Here is a 22,583-nt window from a genome sequence, read left to right as displayed (position 1 = left end):
GTTTGGAACACAAGTGTTGTTGTCAAACCATAATGAGGGAGATGACCCCTGTTAAAAATTGTTATATTCCACAGTAAATATCTGCTGTCTTATCAGAGAGACCACAGCTCTGAAAATTTCCATGAGAACTGCTATTTCCACTTGTTCTTTTCTTTAATGTTAAGCTACTACAGATGAAATACTTCAGTTGTGCAAACCCCCTCTTATTTCCTAAGCAGTTTAACTGTTGACAGTTGCATGTGATTCTGATAGAAACTATAAGCTGCTTACTACTATCTTACAGGATCAAAATGCACCAATTGTCTCAGGTTTTTGTTCAACTGAGGTGTGGTGGATGGAAGATTCCCCATCCAGAGCCACCTGGACACTAAGTACCTAAATATTTTTTTATGTGGTCAAGGCACAAACTTGTGGGTCCTAGGACTGCTGAGCAAGAAATTATTCTGGTAGCATAAACATACTCCTGTAGCTATCGAAGAGCTGATGTGCTATGTCTCTGTGCTCTTACTTTCATCTTGCTCTAATCTCTGTTACACTTCATGGTATGTTATGGGTTAATGCAGACAATAGGGTTTAGTGGAGAAATCAGCGGTGAAGAAACAGAGCGGGGACTGAAGAAATGGACCTCTTGCAAAAGTACTGGGTTTTGATTGTCTAGTGTAGGCAGCTGGGAGATTGCTCTGTATGCTGACCACTCCTGCTGTTGAGCAATTATTCAGGAGAGGCATCTGCTGCTAAATGTGGATTGTGAGGAAATATTGTGTTTGGTTACAGGAGAATAAGATCTGGTCTAAGATCCTATCTAGTGATTGAACTGTCATGAAACTGGTGAGTAACCACCAGTTACTTGGCTTAAATAATACACTGACTAGTATGCTCGGCCCAATATAACTGGTAGTATTACCAAAATACTATTTCCCATACATATTATATGGGAAGAAAATATTTGTGTTCATATTCACACATTGTCGTGTCCACTGAGGAATTTATCCCAGTCTGACTGCCCCTACAACTCCCCACCAGCTTCCTAAGCCAGATTTCCTAGTCTTGTGTCCGTGGCTTACACTACCCTCTTCCAAAATCATAGAGCAAAAGAATCCATGCTGCTAACCTCTCGGCTTGGGATAAATTTATTTGCCAGGATTGTCCTTGGTCTGAGGAAAGATGAGAGTGAGTAAGGAGAAAAGATTTCTCTGTAAGACAGACAATGTTTAATTGAGAGCCTGCCTAGAGAAAAGTGGCTAAAAATGCAGTCTCTCTGCTCCCAAAAAGAAGATGTCATTTGGGATACACTTGCTGATTCTCAAGATAGACACTAAGCTTTAAAAATTTGATGTTTTAACACTGTGTTGTAGATGTGTGGCTTGGATTGGAGGTCATTTCCCTGTGCAAAACACCCTTCTTGTCATTCAGTAGACAGGCAGGTCGGAAGCTGACCAGGCTGCTGAGCAAGAAGCCCCTAGCATGTATGTGAAGTGTTAGGAAAGTGCCATGTGTATTAGTTAACAGAGTGTATAGATACAATTTCTTCCTTCTCTGACTTAGGTATTTTATATCATATTGAACCTATATTCCTTTAAATTCGCATTTTGAAATCTGGAAAAGCATTAGGCATGCATTAGCATTAGGATTAGGTGTCAACATTGTCAATACCTGTGTTTTGGGGAGTGATGCTTTGCAGGAGGGAAATGCAGGCACTTGTACAATCCAAGCATTTCCTGAGCTAAAAATAAGGAATTCTATGGACCAAAATATTCAATTAAGGGTTGCCAAAATTCTGCTCAAATCTCATGTTAAATATTTAGCTCCTTTTAGATCCCACTGCTATGGCCTAACTGCTAAAATCTCCAGAGGCTTTGACAGTGGTACACATTGTGCTCTTCATGTACTATTAGAGAGCAGAGGGGGTGACCACAGTGTGCGAGATCACAGATCTTCTTCCCAAGGGTGTTAAAAAATGGGCCTAGAGGGGTTGACACTTGTGGATGTGTAATTCATCTCTGCCACTGCAAGTGGCAGAGGAAAGATTGGAGATCTCTTGATTTTATCCTGCTTGGCTCACAAATCACTTAACTTTTAGCAACATGCAGATTTAAAACAAAGATAAGCAAGACAGCAAATGATTTAATACAGATTAAACAAACTCAAGGAAGTACATGTATAGTAGCTGGGGAAAGTTATTGCTATTTCCCCATTTATTTAAAAGAATGTGTTTTTTTCCCAATACTGAACTGTCCTAACAACATCAGACATTGGTAATGGTCTCCCTGGAATTAAAATATTTCCTTAGTTTCCTTTCCTCATTATTTATTTTTCACTGTTCATTCTGTGTTCCCTGGTTTAGCTGCATTGCTAGAAGCTTGCCTAGTTCCACTTTTTTCTGCAAAATAGTCAGTCCATCGCTAAGAACAGGTCAGCACAGCCTTACTTTTAACAAAATCCCACTGAAGAGAAAGCTATTTTGATATTTGGTCAGGTATTCTGCTGGTAGACCAGTCATGCTTTTCTGCTTTCAACTGCTCTACTGCAGTTGTTTTCACAGCAGACTCAAAAGGCAGCAAAACTATTGTTTTCCCTTAAGGATTCAGAAACTGAAACATAACTCCAAACAGGTATTTCAGGCAGAACATAATTATACTAATTTCCCATAAAAATAACCACTGCAATCTTAAATTGTCAATTAACTCTAAAGATGTCAAAAGCCTGTCTATGCTCCAGTTGCCAATTTTCAATCAAGGATATACTGCAAGTATATAGTTGACCTTATACGATGCACCTGTAGGAAGAGGAGTACTTTCTCCACTGTGGACTTATCCTTGGGCTACAAATCCCTTCAGAGGTATACTGGTTGCAGCACAGACATAACCGTGGCCACAGATGCTTTGAGATGTACCTGCTCTGGAATGGGTTTATCCACAACCACAGACTCTTTGGGGTGTCCTGCTCCCATGTGGACTCATTCACAGGTCCCAGTCCCTCTGACTCGAGTTCATGCTGGAGTTCCAGCCTATCCAGTACAGCGGCACAAGTGCATCACCATTGCTGTTACTAAAATGTTCCCAAGCACAGCAGAGTAAGATGATAAGGAGTACAGCAAGCAGCAAAAGCAAAAAGCAATCACTAACAAGCACTAGAATCTAATATTTGGTGGGGTAAAGAAGCCCACAGCAAGCAGGATCCTGCTGATTAACAGCTAAACAGGACTAACAGCTATAAATTTCATCTAGCACATTCCAATCAAACCTGTGTTATCTCAAACACTTTGTGCCCCATGTTGGGCACCAAAAAGGGCTGTTGTGGTTTAACCCCAGCCAGCAGTAAAGCACCATGCAGCTGCTCACTCACTCCCCCCTGGTGAGATGATGGAGAGAATCAGAAGGGTAAAAGTGGGAAAACTCGTAGGCTGAGATAAAGACAGTTTAATAGGTAAAGCAAAAGCTGCATATGCAAGCAAAGCAAAACAGGGAATTCATTCACCACTTCCCATCAGCAGGCAGATGCTCAGCCATCTCCAGGACAGCAGGGCTCCATCACACCTAACGGTTACTTGGGAAGACAAACACCATCACTCTGTCCCCCTCTTCCTCCTTCTTTCCTCAGCTTTATATGCTGAGCATGATGTCATGTGGTATGGGATGTCCCTTTGGTCAGCCGAGGTCAGCTGTCCTGGCTGTGTCCCCTCCCAACTTCTTGTGCACCCCCAGTCTCCTCGCTGGTGGGGTGGTGTGAGGAGCAGAAAAGGCCTTGGCTCTGTGCAAGCCCTGCTCAGCAGTAACTGAAGCATCCCTGTGTTATCAGCACTGCTTCCAGCACAAATCCAAAACATAGCCCTATACTAGATACTGTGAAGAAAATTAACTCTATCCCAGCCAAAACCAGCACATCTACCTTGTCTCATAGTTGGACAGCAGTTAGATCTCCCCTTATCCTTTTCTCCAGGTGAACTCACTCCCTTGTATGCTGTGTGCTTTATACCCCTAACTACATGGCCCTTCACTGAACTCCTGGTGTGTCCACATCTCTCTCATAGTGGGGACCCACACTGGATGCAGTATTCTAGGTATGGTCACACAAGTGCCAAATAAAGGAGAAAAGTCACTTCCCTTGATCTGCTAACTCTTCTCTTAACAGCAGCTGGCTCTCACTGTTGCAATGGTGCACTGCTGACCTATGTTTAATTTGATGTCCTTTGGGACCCCAAGTACATCCACAAAGCTCTTTTCTAGCCAATTGCCCCAACCTATACTAGTGCAGGAGGTATTATATCTTCATATATGCATGACTTTGTACTTGCTTTTGCTTCACTTTGTGTGGTACCTGTGAACCCATTTCTCTCATCTCTCAAAATCCTTCTGTGTGACAGCCTTGACCTTCAGCTTATCAGTCATTGCCCCCTCTTCCACCCTTCAAGGTTCAGGAGGTTGCTTTAAGTGCAATTATCCATGTTACTGATGAAGGTGATAAACTGTACTGGTCTCAGTATTGACCCCTAATGAACACCATCCCTAACAAGCTGTTGGTTAGATGTTTTTTTAAACAGCGACTTAGGGCATGACTATACAGACAATTTTTCACCTACCTTGTAGTCCACCTCCAAACTCAACTATTGGGCTAGGAGACCCGCAAGGTGTGAAGACAGACTGTACAAAGCAGTTATAAAGTACTTCAAGCTTTTCCATGTCTTTTGTCACGTTCTCATTTCCCTTGTCACTTTCAGCAGTGGACCGGCATTTTCTGTTTGTTTTTCTTTTTTTTTTTTTTCTGTTATACTTACAGAAACCTCTCATGTTGTTCTTCACATCTCTTTCCATTTCACCCTCTCGTGCTCATGCAACGCCTTTATAACCCAGGGAAATCCACCTTCACTTCCAGCTCCTTCAAAGCTCTTTGTTTTCTTTTTATTCTCTGCTGAATGTCCTGCAGACAGCTAGTGAAAAATCTGTTTTCAAACTCTGAAATCACTGATCAGTATCTCCTCCCAAACTGAGATGACACTCTCTTTGTCCTCTTTATTCCTGGTTTGGACACTCAGGTGGTCTTTTGTTTGTTTGTTTTGTTTTCTTTTTAATATTACTTCCCTGAAAAGAAACAACGTCAGAAATGTGTAGAGACATTCATGAACTTGTTACCTGACTTTGGGAATACATCTATGTCAGCATATAAAAATTTTGGTTTTGGTGACATAAGTATACATCTAAAATGAATCAGAATAAGATTTCTCTAATTAGTAGCATCACTCTAGGAAGAGCTGCCATAATTTAATTGTGATATTTTTATTAGTATATAAAATGACTGCTTTAAAATGCTCGGTCTGGAGTCAATTTCAGAGTGGATGCCGGAAGATGCTGTATATACTACTGCATACCACAACCATACTATGAAACAAAAGTACACAATGGTGAGCAGCATGAATCTGGGACTATAGTTAGTATGTCACTAATGTGGCCATTAAGTTTTCATGTTAAGATTTATTATGCTGTCATTACAGCACTTTTATTTTTGATGTATCAAACTACTACAACAGTACATATTTGTTGACATCTCATCTGTTTTGGGAAGGCAAATGATTACAAGTTACCAAGGAAACTAATAAGCAATATGCAAGGAATGGGCTGCACAATTCTTTTTACTAGATAGCAAGTCACTGCTGTTTTAATTTCAATTAAATTACACCTACTTCTCACATTGATAACATAAAAACAAACCATGTAACATTTCAAAAAGAATTCGCATAGTTATATTCATTTAGTAAATGGAAATGAGCATTGTTCTATAGCTTATACAGATGGAAGATACAGAGGGTTGTAATTTGTTGAAGGTTTTGTGTACTTTATACATGAAGTGCTGTATCTTATGAGTTTCTAGAAAACCTTCTGTTCCACTAAGTCCACAAAACTACACAACCACAGACCTTAGCATCTGAAGGAGTTTTTAAAACTGGTATATTTAAATTTGTTTTCTTGCTTCTAATTGCCTGTGCAGTTTGATACAAAAACTCTCATTCAGAACTGCTGTTGTTGTGCTCTTCTGTGGAAAGAGAAGTTTGGGGTTGCAATCGATTTAGTCTGGAGACTTGGATAAACAGGTCACTTACCCCACCTCCTGAGTAGATTACACTGATGAGCTGCACAATGCTGTAACTGAAAATCAAATAGTTCAAATATTTGAAAGCAAGATCCTCAGAGGACTGCACCCTTTGGAGCCATAATAGCTCTTGTTAGGAATTGTTGTGGGTACTTACTGTGGAGGGAAAAATCAGGGACCGACTGTAGCCCTAAAGAGCATTTGTTCAGGGGACTGACCTTTGGGCAAAGTACCATTAATTTTTACAGCAATGTTGAATATTATTTGTTATTCTTTTCTGTCCTGTTCTCCTGAGCCTGACGTATTCTGGATGGTTTGGTTTATTGAGTTGTACCACATTCCCCAATCTTTCCCATACTTATAAGCTTCCACTCTCCATAAGTCCACCAAAATGTCTGCAAAGCAGCTGGAGAATAAAGCAAATGCTGCTGCCACCTACGCACTGCTTAAATTGATTGTCGTTGGGCATGGTAGGCTGAGTCCTGAGGGAAGATGGGGAGCTGAACAGGACATGTCTACAGCTGATGGAGTGGAAGGAGGAAAAAAGGTCAGGGCTTTGAAGAGATAATGTTGTGGGGCATTGCTGCCACGATAATTTGTTAGGTAGAATTTTTTTTCCTCACCTGTTGGATTTGCTCTCAGTGATAGCAGGACTGCTGTCATTGTAACATTTGCTCATTACAGCTTGTGCAGAACAGATACATGTGTGCTACAACTAAGACCAGACCATCCCACATTGTTTTCTTTGTGTATGCCATGAAAGGTCTATTCTTAACTCCTCATATCAGTAGGGTTGAAATGAAAGTAAACATGAGTGTTGCTTGATACCAATAGCCTTCAAAAACATCATATTAGCTGGGTAGTGTATCTTAATGCCTGTGACAGGAAGGTCAGACAAGATGGTCTGATTGTCCTTTAAGCTTCTAAATCCCTGAAACCATGGGAGGTGTGAGAAGAACTGCTGAAAGCCTTTGTAGCTTCTTTCTCTGTTTGGATAGCATTCCTCCAAGAGTATTTTTGTCAGTGGGGTTAGGGGTGTTGACCAGTTAGTTCTATAATGAAATCCAATAACTGCCTGGGGCAAAATTAGATCAACAAGCTGTTAAACTGCTGGTGGAAATGGTGAGTTATACACCTCTTATCAGAAGCTATTGAATTTTTAGTGTAATAACTGTTGACAGAAATACACCATGGCAATTCAGAGTACGGCTTTCAGGTAATGGTATGTTCCCCCCCAACCCCATCTTTCTGGAGGTGTGCTGATATGAACTCCTGGTGATCATACTGCAAGCAGCACAAGAATAACTGCACAAACAAGTACATCCTGTGAGTCCCCGTCCTGGCAAGGGACCCAAACTGGGGGCCAGAACATGAACGTAGTGAGCCATGGAGCCACTTTAAATGTAGTTTTGTAAGCCAAAGCAGAAACTGAAAGGCAGAGTAACACTGAAATGTTACCTTTGGAACAAGAATGTTGGAAAAAAATGCTTTGACAGGTTCTAAAATTTCTTTTTACATGTAAATATGTAAATGTATATATAAACATGTTCATATATATATATATATATACATATACGTTTGTGGAAAATTTGCTGTGATACTGCAAATCATTCCAACCTAAACAGTTCTATGATTCTCTCTCTTGTGCTGGTATGAGTGAGGCAGTATGCATGAGTAGCAGGGGATACCTGGATAAGCAGTGGATGAAGTGCATAAGAATGGATAGGTGGAAATAAAATGGTGGGACTGGTCTAATCCAATTCTTTCTTGGTTTTCTCCAATTCTACCTTGCCAAGCCATATGATGAAAGTAATGTTTTCATTGATCCTGTCTATAGTCCTTATTTCCTATAGGCTTGACTTGAACACCTGGGGCTGGTTTTGTGAAAGTCCCCAAATCTTCATCAGAAATAGTAGGGAGAAAGCGTCATGGGTACTTTGCTAACTAAAAGGTGTTGAAAACTGTGTGCACAGAAAAATTAGAAAATCATTTTATATCAGATAAAGCAATAACTATTTTACTGGTGTATGCAACAATGAAACTTTCTTTTTTTTTTTTTTGCCATGTTTGCAAAGACTGAAAGTTTAAATATATGATGAGATTATTTATCAAATATTCTACAAATCTGGAAGGTAGATTATAGCCACACTTAGCACTTTGGTGTGCTGGTTAATAAAGAATGCAAATGGACTAGTAACGTGAAAGTACATGCTGCATGATCTACAAAGATGGAATGTTAAATTCAGGAAAGTATATCCTGCAGAGGAAAATGTGTCATCATAAACAAGAAATTGTTGCAACAAATACAACTGTTGAGTGTTTAAGAAATTAGGAATGAAGTTGAAGTGAATGAGACTGAACAAAAAAATCATTCTGTAGCATCTTGTGAAAAGTAACCAGGATTAAAATTATCACAGATAGTGTATTCAGAAAACAATCATGAAAAGAAAAAATAGAAATACATTCTCTAAAAGTCTTAATCAAAGACAATAGTTACAGGATGATTTTATGCCAGTCAATCAAACTTCAGACAAAGGAAGAAAGCAGCGTTAAGTTTGGATTCAAATTAAGGAATTAAATTATATAGTAACTCAGACAACTATTTCTGTATTTGTATAAGTAGAAGCCAGTCCATAATTTTCCCCTGTGGAATAAAGATGAGAATTTCAAAGGATTTCTCCTGGCTAAATGCATTTTACATAAATGCATAATGCAAAAGTATAAGCTGCAGGGAGAAACATTCCAGTTATGTACAAAGTTAAAATTATGTGACATTTAAAGTATAGCTCAGAATATGCATATATGGAACATAGTGTGTTTATTTCTTGGACTCAGATCAACAACAAATTACTTTTATGGCAGCTGCTTTCACAGAAATGCCTTAAGGGTCAAGGGGGTTGGGTTTGAGGAGGGGGTCTGCCCTAGTGGAGATGAACTCTAGCTGTCAAAAACACAAGTCGGTCAATTAAAGAGAGGAGGGGGCGGGGAGGAGGGGACCCAACCAAAACATACAGGGCAAACTAAATGAAAATGGAAATTGTGATCGGGGGCATGGAACTCTTCAGTATGCAAAGAGAAAGGGAATGATAATCATTAAGATCTTGCTTTAAGTGGCTCAGTTGGACAGTACTGGAAGCAGAACTGGTGTGAGCTTTCACATGAGTTTCTACTGTACTTTCAAAACAGGGCATGCTGAGGAGAATAAATGAAATATTCATGTTTTCCTAATGAGCATCAAGGGTCCCTCTATTTTCTGTTTGATATTATTCTGTCCAGGCTACTTGAAATTAAGTCGCAGGTGGGAGAGCCACAGGGAATAACACAATGGTGATGATAAGGTGACATCAGAGACTGGCAGGAGCCTGTGGTAAACAGCAGGGAAGCTAGGGCCTGGCAGACTAGCTACTATCAGCAGACCTTTTTTACTTACGGATGGATGTTTACTTGTCCCAGACCGGAGCATAGGATCAAAAGGGATTATAAATTTGAAAATTTCTTGTCTGGGTGAAGGCCTATGGGGATTTTAGCAGTTGCTGGGGTGGTACTGGGGGATGACACAATTGGAAACACTAATGGATGAAGAAGAAGGAATGGCAGAAAGGCAGCCTGCTTCTCATTCATGAAATAGGGCTAACTTCTTCTCATAGAAAACATTAACATTTAGGAAAATAAATATTGCATTAGACACTTGGGGCTAAACCTTTCAATGGTGCAGCTACACTGAACTGGAAAATTCCCTGGCAGCCTCACAGAGCCACCTTTGAGCCAACAGCATCTCACAAGAAGTACTCCAGGCTCATGAAACAGCACCCATCCTGCACGTGGCTTCGCATCTGCCTGAGAGGTGGAAGGGCAAAGGCCCTCTAAAACCAAGGAGGTAAAGCCCTCATCCCACTGCTCTAGGCATGGGGTTGTGGTGTACATAGAATCACAGAATCATAGAATCATTTTGGTTGGAAAAGGCCTTTAAGATCACCAGGTCCAACCATCATCCTAACACTACCAAGCCCACCACTAAACCATGTCCCTAAGCTCCACATCTACACGTCTTCTGAACACCTCCAGGGATGGTGACTCCACCACCTCCCTGGGCAGCCTGTTCCAATGTCTAACCACTCTTTCAGTAAAGAAATTTTTCCTCATATCCAGTCTAAATCTTCCCTGGTGCAGCTTGAGGCCATTACCTATTATTTCCCTGGATGCGCAAGAGAAGAGACCTGTGAAAATTTTTGTTAAACCACAATGCAAGTGCTGAGGTTATTTATTTATGCAGTGTATGGGAGGATGGTCTGCTCTGTGATTCTGCATTAGACGAACTCACTGAGGCAGTTTCTACACTGTAATTTGGTATAGGTGCAGGATGTTTGTTAGAGAAAGAATTGCTCTCCTGTCACACTGTTGAGCAGTCACTAACCTGCCTAGGTACAAAAACTGTCTTTATGGCTTTAGCCCTTTGAATAATAAACCTTGCTGTGCACCTTCTAGCTTTGGAACATGTAATAAGGAATCACAAAGGAGTCTTGATGAGACATTTTGCATTTGTTTTCAAGGGAGGGAGCATGCTATGAGCCTCCAAACTTGGTTAATGTAAAACAGTATGTGAAGTGGAGTTTTGCAGTCTGATCTGGGAACGGCAAGATCACATTGTACACATTGTTCACCCCCCCACACCTCCCCAAGCCCTGCTAAGGCATATTTAACAGGCTTAGTAATCCAAATATATTATTGCATTACAAGTGATCTAAGTAAGGAGAAGAAAGCAGAAAAAATAATTTGTTGGGTGGCACAGGAGGTGAAGAATAGATGCAAGTTACTTTCAAGAAATACTAGACAATACCTATGGTCTGCTACTCTGACTTGGAAGAAGAGAGTAGACTGAAACTCCAGAAGCACTTTGTTAGGCTCTACAACAGTAGACCCAACCAGATTTTAATAAACTTCCCTAATAGCCTGCTATTTATATCAAGCAAGGAACACTTGCACAATTAAAAACATGCATCGAAACAATGATCCTACAGAGGATAAATTGCTGCTCTGTAGTACAAATGACTAGAACAAAACCCCTTAAGAAGTGTTATCCTGTCATAAAGTTACCCTTTATTTCCTTGAGGCAGTGCTAGTTGTACATGCTGTCTTACAGAGTCAAGTCTTGCTGTCAAATTCATTGATATGTATTTGAGTGGCAAACTATTTTTAAATAATGAAAGACTAGAGGTAAATCATTATCATTAGTGCAGAAGGCAAGGTCTGGTGTGGGACCATGAGCTTGATCCGCACTCAGTACAAAATTAATAATCTCTCTCAAAGTTTTCTATATTCAGCTTCATTAATCTAGACAAGGTCTAGATATGGCAGTGGCAGAATGAATAATTTTAATTCAAATCCCTGAAACTGAAGGAAAAGGATCAGTGCACTAGCTGGCTCTCATTCACCCTTGCAGAAATACGTTCTTTTAAAAATATACTTTGGTTTGAATTTCAATGCTTGTAAAAGGTTGAGATATACAGATTACGACACTGACCTTTCCTTTTCCTCCTTAGGTGAAATAGAACACAAGCAATGTCCATGCAGTCATCCAGAGACACGAAAAAAAAAGTGAAGCATACAAGTGTTTCAGTGATGTAAGGATAAAAGTCGGTCTTGCAATTCTCTGAGAGGAGAAGAGGTCATATTTGGGACTTTGGTCAAACCACCCTGGGAGTTTCCTAAAAGACCCTGAATTACTATTTTTGACAAAGCAATTAAAATATGAAAAGCAGAGGAAGTCACCCAGTACACACTGAAATTTATGGAGAATGGAAGGCACTTTGACCCTGTCAGTATGATTGAGAACCAAAAAAAAAACCCTTCCAGAAGGACCTGCAGCAGAAAGGATGGCAGCATTTAATGAGGCGCTTCCAATACAGATCAGCACAAGTTCAGTGTTTGGACTTCTAGTTGCGATTGCAGTGCTAGCAGCATGAGTAAAACCCCGGGTCATCCCTCCAAGCTTGCTGCTCTGCCCACAATGCCAATGACATCTTTCTCTGTCCCACTTTATCTTGCATCAAGGGAGCAAGGAAGGCCTCTGGCCTGTTGACTTAAGTGTTTATGTGACAGGTTTGCACCTCATTAGCCTGCGGATCTGCCTTCCCTCTTCAGCCTAGTGCTCGAAGGGTAAGCTATTATAAAAGAGCTGAGTGGTAAGAAATCACAACCCAGGTATGTTTTACCAGTTTATTGCTATCGCTGTCTTTACTGGGATTATATTCAGTTATGACAGCATGCATTGTTACCTGAAAATGTTGCCTGGACCAAGCCACTGGGGTACTAAGCAGAACAACCAGGTTCTGGATCCTGATTAAGCTTGTGAGGGTTGAGCAACTGCAAACTGCTTGGAGAGTAGCCGCAGCCAGAAACAGAGCTCTGGCTCTGGAGAGCCTCTAGAGGAGGTCGAGATGCCTCTGCTGGAAAAGGACAGCTGAATGCTGGCTGTTTAGGGATCACTGCACACGTATGAATTTTGCCCAAGTCCAGTTTCAGCACAGCTGAATAGCTGATGGAGGCAATCTAATAGCTTTTTAATAGACCTACATCTGTGTGCCGAATTATGACCTTCTCGGTCATAATTGGTTATGACCAGCCAAGCGCTTCCAGTGCTTATTCACAAGGCGCCTTTAAGACCCAAGAACATATGGGGTTACAATGACGTTCATGAGAATTATGCATGGATATTGATGGGCGATTTTATCACCAAAAGTATATGTGTATGAAATGTGTTCTCACTGGCCCCGTAAATAACTGTATGCAACATTTATTAGCAGACTAACAGAGAGGTTGTCTCACTCATTTTTGGCCAGCAGCAAAGCACTCAATGTATTAGATGCTGTTAATTACTTTGTTTGTTTTAAAAATGTTATAATATATAAAGCTCCTGCAATTCCCTTTTCTCCTGCACTCTTTTGCATCTCTGTGCTGAGGACAGCTGTCCAGGAGCAGCACGGCAGACATCTCTGCCCGGGGAAGGGAGCAGGGAGCCAAGCACAGTCATGCAGCCAGCAGAGCAGGGGCCCAATCTGCAAGCCTGGGAGTGGCCACCAGGCTCAGCTGAAAGCCTGCATTGCAGTGACAAGGCAGGTCTGAGGCTAGGCTGGGAAGCTTGTCCATGCGTCAGGGTCCAGGTCTAGACTGCCAAGGTGCAGCCCAGCTGAGATGCTGCTGCACCATAGCTCAGGCAGGGACTGAGGGTGAGAGCCTTCGCTTACATGTGGCCCCCAAGAAAGTTGAAGGGGGCATCCATTGCTGGGGCTGTCTCTAACTTTCTTCATTGCAGCTTCCTTTAAGGCCTCCAGCTGTGCAGTTTGGATGCTGGCCCCAAGCCCAAGCAGCTGAAGGCCTGAGTGTGGGGGAGGGCTAGTGTCCTGCTCACCTCCCCACTGCAGCAAAAGCAGATGGGAGGTTCCTGCCCACGTGCTCTATTTTTATTCACATGAGGGAAGACCTCTGCCCTACAGCTCTTTACAAACTTGAGAAACATAATTTGTTGTTTTTTCTTTTTTTTGTTTTTTTTTTTTTGGTTGGTTGGTTGGTTGTTTTTTTTTGTGGTACAGTGGAAAATATGCCTCCTCTGCTGCTCTTGAGCACAATCAGTGCTTCAGGAGGAAATGCAGTCTTAGCAGGTCTGATTGCATATGCAGAGCAGATTATGTGGCTGGAGAGTTATATAGCAAATAATGGATAGGTTAGACCAGGAACAGCTGACTTCAGAACTCTCAAAGGGCCTGCCAAGTGTTAAATGGCCAGACCCACCCAGTTATGCACAAGCACTCGTTGCTATGGACACAACACCTCTGCCAGTCCCCTCTGTGGTGCCTCAGGCTCAGGGTGCTCAAGGTGGGTGTAAACAAGGAGGGTGGCTCAGTGGTGCAGCCCTACAGGGACAGCTTTTGGGTCCTGTTGGGCTCTGTACAATAAGGTATGGAAAATTGATAACTCTATTAAGTTAAGGCACATTTGTACATTATTAATCTGTTTTTTGGGCTTTCCATGAGAAAGCACTGTATAAATTTAAGCAGTGACCACAATGAAGTCCAATGTCAATAAACAGTGTCAGTAAACCTGATAGTGTATCTGAAATGAACATTTTTATTCAAGGATTTGTCTAGCTTGTAATGGGACAGGCACAACTGGGATAGGTTTAGATACACGTCCATAATTACATAGAGAAGATTTTGCAGATACTTTTTTCCCTGTTTAGTAAGTGGTACAACTCCAGAGATGAATGAGGTACTGCCATTGGTCAACAGCTTTGGAACTGTCTTTGTACTAACAGACTTGGAGTTGTAGAGATTTGTGGTCCTCTTGACAATGAGCAAAAGAAAGTGCAGGCTTAATTTTGAGACCATCCTGACAAGGGTTTTTCTGACAAATTATTCTCCTGTGAGACTTTTGACATGTAATTCAAACCATCCCTACAGCATGTATACTGCACCCTGATGTACTCTATCCTGGTGAGCAAGTTTGGAAAAAGAGACAGCTGCAGGAAGAAGAGCAGGTGCCATTTCCACAGCAGGGATAAAAATGAATAAAAGACAAGAGAAATCTGTACGACCGATGAGGTATAGAGCTTATGTACTTTCATTAAAGAAGAAGGACAGGAAAATTCTGCTTAAATCAGTCACATGGAATTACTCAGCTCAAAAAGGGAAAAAGCACTTTAAGCTACAGCTTTGGTTGAAAGTCTTCAGTATGTGAGCAAGAAAGACTGTTTTTGTGGGGTTTGAAACAAATCCTGGTTACCGAACAAAGACTGTGAGAAGTACTTATTTAAGGGAGGGATGCTATGAGGGTCTAAATGTGGTCCTGAGTACTGTTGCTTATCATGTCTCAATGTTGCTATGCTGTACACTGGGGGAAATTAGACTGAGTGTCGTAACTCTGTTACAGAAATGTATGTTTAAGAGGCTCTGGTTTGTATTAGTTAGGATAAGCCTGTGTTTTATTCAGCACTTCAAGGCAGATAAAACCCAGATACTGAAGCAGAACTCTGACATATGCTCTGAGTGACTCTGAATGACCCAGGAGCTGGCCAAGGAGTGTATAAACATCTCCCTCTTCTCTGAATTACTTCCTCAATAGTGCATACATCACAGTAATTCTTTCCTTGAGATTCTCCCCAAAACTTAAATCTTAACAGCTGATCTACCCTAGAAAGTCACAGAAATAAAACAACAGGAGGAGGAGAAAGGAATTTACTTACTTTATATGTTCCAGGTAGTTCCTAGTGTGGCTTAAATAAGTTTTGTATAACAGGAAGGACTTTCATGTGTTATATATGCATTAAAATCCCTAGCATGGCTAAAACTCATTAAAGCCACACTAGTGTGTTAGTCTAGGCACATCGTGGTGCCTTAATTAAAAAGAAAAAAAATGTGGGCACAGGGAGTAGTGGTAAATATGCATCAGGAACCAAACTAGCCGCATCTCAAATACTTGCCTTTGGTGTGTTTCTAGATATGCACTCTACTTGTTTATAACCACTTGTTACGCTGAGTCCTGCCCATTCATACACTCAGTCTGCAAGCAAACAGCTTCAAGAGTTGTGTAAGGCTGCACGTCCCCAGACTACACTCTTTGAGCATCCTTTAGCATCTCAGTAGGACTGCTGGCCTTTCTATACTTTTCTCTAAAGTACAGTTTGTCATTTATTTACTTACTTACTGGTTAACTTGGGAAGCTAAAAATCAGGCACCTTTTTGTTCATTTAAAAAATGGGGAGGGAATAGAAGCTTGGCACAAGATAAAACAGACCTGACCCTATAGATGTTCCCTAAACATTTTGTGGCTTTTATGTTTCCTGCTGTTTCATAAGGAGAAAGTAAGCACAGAAATATTGAAAATAATCCTCCATGGTGGGTTTGTTTTATTTTTTTTTTGTATAATACCAGATGTTGTAAGTTAGCTTTTTAAAATTTATTTTGAATCATTTGGTACGTATTTTTTGTGTTAGAGCAATTGTAGAAAAGGTGGGGAACTGAGCAATGAGCACTGACTCAAGACGGAAACTGAGGAGAACTGAATGCAGGGACTTGCCAAGTTTCCTGCTTCCCCACTGGGAAGAATAGCAGTTCCCAAGTCTCAGGCATCCAGAGGGGAATTTAGAGTAAGTGTAATGATGAGTGATACAGGGCCTTTTCCCCCATTTCTCCTTCATCTAAACTGCAAACAAAATCAGACTGTGCCTTACTCTGAAACAATGAAGATTGTATTAAAAAGGCAGACAAGAAGTTTACAGAGTTTAGAAGAAACCTACACAAAAGAAATACCAGTGATTGCAAAGCAGCAACATGAACATGTAAACAAAACTTCTCTAACTGCATGCTACAGGTCTGAACACCTTTTACTGGAAAAGAAAGTTAAGAAACCTAAACTGTACGATATTGTGTCATACATTGCCTGGTTTACTCCTATCTCCAAATATTCACCTGAATCACTGTGAAATTAATTCCTTTCCAATACTTCATGGGGTTTTTGCAGGCATTTTGTATCTCCTGCCAGATAAATAGATTCCTTAAGTTGATAAAATGGTGGAAGTTATACTGCTCTTTAGCGTTTCACTGAACTCCATTAATAACAAATGTGAAGCACTGCTCATATTGGTTCCATTCAAGAGAAGAATTCAAGAAAAGCTAGTGAAAAATTGTGCATCTGATCAAATGTTTGAGAGTCCCTGAAGATATTGAATTATGAAGAGTTGTAGTGAAACATGTCAGCTGAGTGAGGGATAATGGAAAATCATCCATCCCTTTGAGCGTGTCATGGGAAGGACCTTGGGGAGCACTGTACAGCAAAACATAACTGATAGTCTAATCTATGGATTTTCTAATGTATTCTTATGGAATTATTTTTTATGGATATTGACTTTGATGGGTGTATTGTATACATGCATTGAGTAACAAAAGTCGAGTTCATAGCAATGAATCTGAAATACACATTTAAACTGATATAATAGGAAATGAGTCTGAGTTCCTGCTCTGATCTTTTTACATCATAAGCTAAGCTGATGAGAGCAGTGTCGTTGAAAACTGTTAGGAGACAGACCTGTTAGTTTTACCTATATCTCATGTGGAACTTCGGTTCGGTAAAGTCTCAACAGCCACACTAGGAGCATCAGTTATTGCCTCCCTATCTGTAGCTAACTGGAGCAACCATGTTGCAAGAAGGAGCTTCAGTGGTCTACAGAGTGCTAACTAAAATTCAGCAAAATTATAAGCTTTTGAAATCAAGTTTCTTTTCTCTACATGTTACCATAAGAGTGGGAGGAGAGGAAAGACATGGTGTGGCAGCGTGGAAAGTAAGAAAGGAGCTGACTCTTCAGAATTAGGTCTGCGCTGAAAGGCAGAAACCAATGATGTTGAAGAGAGCATGTGCTGAAGATGAAGTGCAGGAGAAATTGTTTCGTGTATATATACAAGAAGATGAACAAAAAAATGCATTCTCTGGAACAGTTTATGGAAGAAAGAGAATGCTGCATTGCACTCTGCAGCAGAGACAGATTACAAGGGACATGTGGCGGCTTGTGGTATGTGAGTTGTTTTCACGTGGGCTTTGTTCTCACAGATGCTCACCGGCAGAAGGATGAAGGAGGTAGTATCCCTGAAGCAATCTTTGTTAATGTCTCATCTCACAAATCGTTGCAAAGCAAAGCTGGATGAATGGGAAGAGCCAGTAGATTATTTCGGTACACAGTGCCATTAAAAGCTTTCTCAAGAAGGAACCATATAATAAAGCAAACTGTTAGTGATCACTGGAACTTGGAAACTGGAAGTAAATTAGGAAGGAAGATTAGATAAACCTGAAAGTCATAAAAAAAGTTTGAAAAATTACACTGGCTGTTGGTGGGTTTTATTAACTGCGTTCAGTTGAAAATGTAAGTGAGGGAAGCATTAACAGTGATGTCAGTAAATATTTAGACCCACCCACATAGCACAAAAAAAATAAAACCAGATTAAAAGGAGCTTTGGCATAATGGCTGTATGATGAAACAGATGTTCTCACAAGTAAAAGCAGCATATTTTTTCAATGTTTGGAAAACTGAAACACATGGAAAAGATCTGCAATGCTCCTTGATGTTGTTATTAGACAGGGATAGTAGAAATAACATCTGCAAATTGCTCATAAGGTGGATCGATCATATTCGTGTTCAGTTAGATGACTGACTACAGGCACAACTAATGAATTCTCTTTACTTCTAATGATGCTCTTTCAGTTTGAAAATTCTTCAATTGTGGTTTGAAAAAACTTATTTTTATAAAAGTTTACTGAGTTTATATATTCTCTTGAAGATCTTTGTTCCTGTGAATAGCTTCAGGTTGTTAAAGGTTATGCAATGTGGGGCAAGGCAAGGAATTAATGGAACCTGAAAATTTAGAAATTGGGAAATATTGTTGTTACTGTTCTTTTAAAAAGATTGTCTTACCGCTGAACAAGACTGAAAGGATTTTTGGAGTAGAATTAGCATAGTAAACTACAAAAGATACAGTGGTCTGCAGAGACTGCTGGTTTTCTTTAGGTTTAAGATCTCTTCACAGTGGATTTGAGGGACAGAGATTCCATTTAGGTATGTGATTGATATCTTTGTATACCTTAGCCTATTAGGAATTAGAGTTTTAGATGACATACAGAGATTTCTAGCATTTTCATGGAAACATACTAATACTATATGTTGTGAATAGTCAACTTGTTACCAAAAGCAAACCATGATTATTACTGATATCTATGAACAATGAGTAGTAAGTACTGAGAAAAAAAAATCCTCTCTGGATGGGAAGGAGACCTTGATAAATCTAAATTAAAAGTAAAACCAAACGAAAAAAAAAAGTTTTCCTGCAGAGATCAGGCAGGCAAAGTTCCCCTTGAACGGATGAGAAATAATGTAGGATTGAGTCCAAAATGATCCCCCCATTCATACCTTCACTTTTAGACATGAAGAGAGATCATTCACATGATCAGAACTCAGAATCTGCAAGGAGAACAAAAGCCATTACCACCTCAGGTTGAGTTAGGTCTGGACCCAGCTTCTGTCTGAATACTTGCCATATGCCTTTTCTCCCAGACCACATATTGTAGAACAGGTTTCACACCATTTAAAGATAGTTTTTACTCTCATTCTTTACTTCTAGTCATCACCAGCGATTCCAAAAATACTTCTCTTTAGGTGATATTCTGTCTCCAGATATGATCTTTAAAGCCTTGCATGAATAAACAGATATTAAAAGCTAATAGACTTCAGCAATTTTAGCCCCAAGCCACAGAAACAGAAATCTTCTGTAGTAAATTCTTCATAAACTTCAAATAAAATAAAGTCACTGCTTTGGTCACAGTGAACTTACAGTCTAAAGATCAGCTAGACAAAGTTGTAATATATAGATATTAAAAGGAACAAAAGAATCAGTATTTATTTACTTCTTGTGAAAGGCAGTGGCTCAGGCTACTAATTGCTAGATATAGCAGTCATCAATATTTCTGTAAAGTGCGGGGGGGGGGGGGGGGGGCATTTTTAAACACTGAAAGGTGAAGTTTTCAGAAGTACATACAGATAGTTCCTCCTGCAGTTAAGGAGAAGCCTGGGAGTAGCATGAAGCTGCTACTGTGGAAATTTGGTAAGCAGAAAGGATGGGTCTGTGGAGGAGTGGGAACAGAGGTTGAGATTTCATGGTGAGTGGGACAGGACAGGCATCAGTTTTGGTGGAATAGAAGAGAAGCATGTGGAGTAATAAAAAGGGAGAATGCTGTAATCCAATCACAGTTTGTATACATCCAAAATTATCTCTTGCCATTCAGTCAAAATATATGCAGGGCATTCATTTAGACTTTAGATGTCCGAGATCCTACAGAATTGGTCTAGTTAGAGAGATTCTTCCAATTAAAAATATCCCCTATGGTCAGAGTACTCAACTAGAATGGCAGAGAGCCAGTGTCATGACCTGTAAAAGCAGGAAACTGATGTTTCAGTCAAAATTTTGAACAAGTATGGGCACAGTAAGATTGCTATGAGATAAGAGATTAAATATGGAAGGAGAGCCAAAAAGACCCAGTACCTTGGAGCTGTTTGGAAGAAAGATATCCTTCTGGATGTGAGAAGCTAGGAAAAGAAACTGATTTGAAGATGATGTCCATGCTATAGGCCTGAAGGAATGAGTAGGAAGGCAAAGTTGTTGTCACCAACCAGGAAGAAAAAAAAAAAAAAAAAAGAAGAAGAAAAAAACCAGCAAGGCAAGAGAAAAATTGAGGGTAGAGTCTGTGAGGAATTAAAAATATGTGAAGAAAAATCTCACGAGAACTTGCCGACTTCTGGTCTCATGAGAATTCGTCTTTGTAGAACTTGCTCTAGAATGCAGCCAGGGTTCCAGTACTTCCCAGTAAGTTCCAGGCAAGAAATCTTTATGATTTCTGACAACTTTCCCTCCTAATTTCAATGTGGATGGACAGTGAATAAAGCCAGCCTGTGAAGTTGAAGCCACTGTGTATAATGGGCTTTATTTGGATTTGTAAATATTTTATCAATCATTTGCTCCATCGTATTTTTTTCCCAGATATGTTTTAAGTATATTTTATAAAACAAGAAGAAATTATTTATGAACAAAGGAACATACTATTCTAACTGTATCGGAGGAGGTAAGACTAGGAAGGTAATTAGATAAATATAAATATTTTTTGAACAATCTTCATCACTATTAGCTGGCAGAATTTCTTTGAAGTCTGTGACAAACCTGGGAATAGGACAGCATGACCAAAGGAAAAGTTCAGGTTTAAAGATTTTCTCTGGCATCTTTTCAGTCTTTTTTTTCTCCCTTAATACCTTTTACTGCTTTTAATTGAGACCTCAAGGGAAGGAAATATATTATAATTTACGGTAGTGAATTTCAATCCCTGGCTATATTTTCTCTCTTCTGATGTCATAGTAACAAGACTTATTTTGCTAGTTTATGAAGAAGGAGAAAAGTTCTAATAAAACTGCTGTGCTAGGAAGAAACAACAACAACCAAAAAAAAAAAAAAAAAGGAATAAAAAAATTTGCAGGTAAAATGCATTATGAGATAGTCAGTGGTTTCCCTATGCCTAAGACCTTGCAACATTTCAAACAATCCATATTAGAGCAACCAGGACTCTTAAAAGAACCTGACAGTGAAGGTTATGAGTGGATCACAAGGTGGGAATTCCCTGCAACATGTCCCCTAATCCTGCTCTGCCAAAGAGCTGGTACGTGGGTATCCACATGTGACCAGATCCCAGTCCAGTGAATGATTAGGACACAGATGTGCACCCAGATGTGGGAATTTGTGTTCCATGGGAAGGTTATTCTGGCTGGAAAACCTCAGGGATCACAGTCCTGGCCTTGAATAATGGGGGCACTGGTTCAAGGCAAGTGCAGATGTCAGGCTTGATCCCTTGACATAACAGAAGTTAGGGGAGGTCTCAGTATCTTTTTTTTTTTTTTTGAAAGAAATGTTACTGAGGAATTAGTAAGTCTTTTCTGATATGGCTATTGCTGAACTGGATTTAGTTCCTGAGGCAAAGGGGCAGCTGGAGTTCATGGAATGTCATTTGCAAGTAGGAATGAACATTTTTATTAACTGAAAAAAAGACATTATTTCCCTTGATACTTGTGGATTTGAAGATGTATTTATGTAGATTTTTTCTTCTTAATCTGGCTACAGTGATGACATGAAACTATTTTAATTCCTAGTGCTCTATATTCAACAGTGGTTTTCAGTCTGCAACTCACACAGCTTTGAGTGTCCACAGGCTAGTTCTGAGTATGTTGTGAAAGGTAAGTTAAGAACAACAAAACAATTCTCAGAATTATAGTAATTTTATAGTCACTATATAAATTCTGTCCTCTCCTATGATCTTTTCAAATGTCGACTAATGAAAAAAAAATGATGAAAATTGCTTCTCTGGAGAAAAGCAAGAGTCAATGTCAGGTCAGGTTTGTGGGTTTTTAATTTTTCTTGCTTTACAACTTTAGGATCATAGAGGAAGAGAACAATAACTTATTGCTTGACAGTAATGTATCATAATACTTCAAATTTAAAACTTTCCTGCATATAAAACAAAAATATGCATGCTATTTACAGGCACTATAACCCCATGTTGCAGTCTTAAGACAAAAGCTATAAGATTTACTAAAAGGATTACACTGATCTTTCAATTATGTAAAAATATTAGGAAAAAAATATTAATTTCTTTTGAGTGTTAACTCAGTATCCTGGTTAGGATTCACTTCCAAAAATAAACTTATGGCATGTGCAACCAGTTACAGAGGTAAAGACTTCATCTGCTAAAATATGTTTAGTGCAGGGACTGGCTTCTTTTGTGTTCTGTATAAGCCTGAGTTCATAGTCAGTATAAATACAATTTTAAGGGCTTTGTTTGTGACTTTAAACATGTTTAATTCTGTTCTTTAATACAGCCAAGTCAGAAGTTTCTTTACTTTGATTCACTTTTAATTCTGATTT

Source organism: Leptosomus discolor, chromosome 7, assembly GCF_034619465.1.
Source record: "Leptosomus discolor isolate bLepDis1 chromosome 7, bLepDis1.hap2, whole genome shotgun sequence".
Taxonomy (NCBI): Eukaryota; Metazoa; Chordata; class Aves; order Leptosomiformes; family Leptosomidae; genus Leptosomus; species Leptosomus discolor.
Note: the sequence above shows the minus strand (reverse complement) of the source record.